The sequence below is a fragment of the Pieris brassicae genome, unplaced genomic scaffold (assembly GCF_905147105.1).
Source record: "Pieris brassicae unplaced genomic scaffold, ilPieBrab1.1, whole genome shotgun sequence".
NCBI classification, from domain to species: Eukaryota; Metazoa; Arthropoda; class Insecta; order Lepidoptera; family Pieridae; genus Pieris; species Pieris brassicae.
In genome coordinates, this window is record NW_025576192.1 from 7,501 (window position 1) to 11,589 (window position 4,089).

General features: G+C 46.4%; 2 non-coding genes across 2 annotated transcripts; both read right to left on the reverse strand.

The window, feature by feature from the left end:
* Positions 1 to 64: 64 nt before the first annotated feature.
* LOC123719704 lies at positions 65 to 221 on the reverse strand. Its single transcript, XR_006755770.1, has one exon. It is a non-coding gene; the product is annotated as a 5.8S ribosomal RNA (ribosomal RNA).
* Positions 222 to 573: 352 nt separating this feature from the next.
* On the reverse strand, positions 574 to 2,479 carry LOC123719705. The gene has a single exon (XR_006755771.1). It is a non-coding gene; the product is annotated as a small subunit ribosomal RNA (ribosomal RNA).
* Between the last annotated feature and the right edge of the window lie 1,610 nt (positions 2,480 to 4,089).

Consider the following 4,089-nt stretch of genomic DNA (forward strand, 5'->3'; position numbering starts at 1 on the left):
CGACCGGAGTCGCAGCGATCGCCGCTCGTCACGCGAACAGTGTGGCTTTTTGTTTTTATGCAGCCGGCCCTCAGACAGGAGTGGTCCTGGATATTTCTCCACGGACCGCAATGTGCGTTCGAAATGTCGATGTTCAAATGTGTCCTGCAGTTCACACTATGACGCGCAGTTAACTGCGTTCTTCATCGACCCGCGAGCCAAGTGATCCACCGTTCAGGGTAATCGTTTTGTTTTTGTGTGTGTTTTTGTATGAGAAAATATAAAAGGTGCGAAAAAATTAAACAAAAAAATTTGAAAATAATACTTATCATTAACGTGTACGACAAATGAAAAGAAAGAAAATCTCTTTTATTTGCGTGGTTGTACACAAAAATTATAAAATATTATTTCAAAGTATCAATAGGCGATAGCGAACGCTAATCAAAGCGTGTCGCAACGCACACGTCGCGAATCGACGAGAGAGAGTCAACCGTCTCGGATTCGATTTTGATTCGTATCATTCACGTGTTTTTGTATTTTTTTCTTTTTTTGCGAGTCTTTGACAACAACAAAACAAAAAGAAAAAACCAACGTTAATGATCCTTCCGCAGGTTCCCCTACGGAAACCTTGTTACGACTTTTACTTCCTCTAAATGATCAAGTTTGGTCAACTTCCCAGCAACGCCGACGGCCGTGAGGCCACCGCGTGTCGGTCCGAAGACCTCACTAAATCATTCAATCGGTAGTAGCGACGGGCGGTGTGTACAAAGGGCAGGGACGTAATCAACGCGAGCTTATGACTCGCGCTTACTAGGAATTCCTCGTTTATGGGGGATAATTGCAAACCCCAATCCCCAGCACGAAGGAGTTTCAACGGGTTGCCCGGGCCTCTAGGCCAGGGAGAACATGTTGATTCCTTCAGTGTAGCGCGCGTGCGGCCCAGGACATCTAAGGGCATCACAGACCTGTTATTGCTCAATCTCGTGCGGCTCGAAGCCGCCGGTCCCTCTAAGAAGAATTTTAATACGTCGCCAGTGAGTTGCGCTCCCCGAGAGTCGCGCACACCTTGAATGACGACGCCTATTTAGCAGGCTAGAGTCTCGTTCGTTACCGGAATTAACCAGACAAATCGCTCCACCAACTAAGAACGGCCATGCACCACCACCCACCGAATCAAGAAAGAGCTGTTAATCTGTCAATCCTTCCGGTGTCCGGGCCTGGTGAGATTTCCCGTGTTGAGTCAAATTAAGCCGCAGGCTCCACTCCTGGTGGTGCCCTTCCGTCAATTCCTTTAAGTTTCAGCTTTGCAACCATACTCCCCCCGGAGTCCAAAATCTTTGGTTTCCCGGAAGCTGCCCGCCGAGCCATTGTAGTAACGTCGGCGGATCGCTAGATGACATATTTACGGTTAGAACTAGGGCGGTATCTAATCGCCTTCGAACCTCTAACTTTCGTTCTTGATTGATGAAAACACCTTTGGCAAATGCTTTCGCTGATGTTCGTCTTGCGACGATCCAAGAATTTCACCTCTAACGTCGCAATACGAATGCCCCCAGTTATCCCTATTAATCATTACCTCGGAGTTCTGAAAACCAACAAAATAGAACCGAGATCATATTCTATTATTCCATGCACGAAATATTCAAGCGGCATTTTGAGCCCGCTTTGAGCACTCTAATTTGTTCAAAGTAAAATTGTCGGCCCACCTCGACACTCACCGAAGAGCACCGCGATAGGATTTTGATATTGAACCGGCGTTTTACCGCCGGCTCACCGACGATATGCTCCGCAGACGTGTCAGTATCACCGCGGATGCGGTGCACCGACAGCGCGGCGCACAAATGCAACTACGAGCTTTTTAACCGCAACAATTTTAGTATACGCTATTGGAGCTGGAATTACCGCGGCTGCTGGCACCAGACTTGCCCTCCAATTGTTCCTCGTTAAAATATTTAAAGTGTACTCATTCCGATTACGAGGCCTCGTAAGAGTCCCGTATCGTTATTTTTCGTCACTACCTCCCCGTGCCGGGAGTGGGTAATTTGCGCGCCTGCTGCCTTCCTTGGATGTGGTAGCCGTTTCTCAGGCTCCCTCTCCGGAATCGAACCCTGATTCCCCGTTACCCGTGACAACCATGGTAGTCGCAGAAACTACCATCGAAAGTTGATAAGGCAGACATTTGAAAGATGCGTCGCCGGTACTGGACCGTGCGATCGGCAAAAGTTATCCAGATTCATCAAAATTAACGACTTCGGACGCATGGCCCTCCGCCGATTGGTTTTGATCTAATAAAAGCACTCATCCCATCACTGGTCAGAGTTCTGATTGCATGTATTAGCTCTAGAATTACCACAGTTATCCAAGTAACTGAGTAAGATCTAAGGAACCAAAACTGATATATTGAGCCATTCGCGGTATCGCCTTAATACGGCTTGCACTGAGACATGCATGGCTTAATCTTTGAGACAAGCATATAACTACTGGCAGGATCAACCAGGGAGCTGCTTACGCAAACGACACGCCTACACCGCGGTCACGCGGCTTCGGCGAGCCGCTGGCTCGGCGGCGTCGAGGGGCGCGCGCTTGCGCGCGCGCCTTCTCGACACGCGTGAACGTAACGCGTCGAATTTGCACGCGACGCGACGTTCGCGCTTCATATCGATAGACTAACTTTGACCGGTCTACGAGCGGCCGTCCCGTCACGATCTCGCAACGAGGTGATGTACAACGATGCTCGACCACTGTGAGGGACATAAAACTGCAACGAACACGACCCCGCGGGCGGGAATCGATGTTGTGACAATTTGAAAATTGAACATTCATCTAAACGCAACTTCTCAATTTTTATTCAATACGTTATTGTAAACATATTAAAACTCGGCTGGCAATTACATGCGCACACACACGCATGATTCGCACTAGATACGATCAACGCCCGGAGCTTGAGGGATAAATTCCAACACGACGCTGCGCACACCGTTTCGACGATGGGCGCGTGTGCGTCCTCTTTTATACATTCTTTCCATATACGGTCGCCGTGGCGACCGCGCACGTGTCGAACACGCTAGGCGCCCTGCGTTGAGGTGTGCCTAGAAGCGTATTCTTTTAACATCACAGATAACACCGGGGGAGACGGTCCCAAATCTTGGTCGATTGGTAACATCACCATACGGTCTGCGAACGCGGTGCTATAATATAATTTTATATTATATTATATAAAATATGAGGAGGAGTAGTATGTATATTCTTTGTTATTTTGTGTTGACACAAGAGAGATATATAAAATGTACTATACACCACACACACAGAGAGAGAGAGAGCTGGGAAAGATCTCGGCGGTCTCGCATTCGAAATACGAATTTGATATAATTTCCTCCGAAAATCCATACCCATATCTATATCATCCATGCGCGAATATATGTATATAATATTCTCACACTTCGCACAAACACAAAAACAAAAACAAGAACACATTCTCTCTCGTCCGTCGTTCGTGTCTATTATATAGACGAACGACGCGCGGCAACGAGAACGAGTCGACGCTGTGCGCACGACTGTTTCGCTCCACATCTATACCGAGAGCAATAGTCCGCGTCGGCATTGGAGCGGACGTCGAATGTTTCTCGTAGAGCGAGCGAGAGAGAGACGATTTTTCATTTTATTATGTATGTGTATTGGCGTGCAGTAGTAGCACGTAGTAGTACTAGTAGTAGTAGTAAAAAAATATTATTATTTATTTTATTGACTGATATGATTTTGTTTGTTTTCTTTTTTTTGCATAGACATTTGTATTGATAGATATGTTTCTCGTTGAAGCTCGCAGCACACGCTCAGAGAAATGGGCAATGTGGGTTTATTTGAAGAAAAAAAAAACAATTAATTTATTAATAATATGTATGTATGTATGTATGTATGTATGTATGTATAATAATGAATTATAATAATTATTCCGATGCAACGTCAGAGGAAAATGTTTCTCGTAACAGGTGCGGCGCGCGACGGCCGGCCGCTCGACAGTTTCGCGCCGAATGTTTCTCGTTGAAGCTCGCAGCACACGCTCAGAGAAATGGCAATGTGGGTTTATTTGAAGAAAAGAAAAAACAAAAAAAA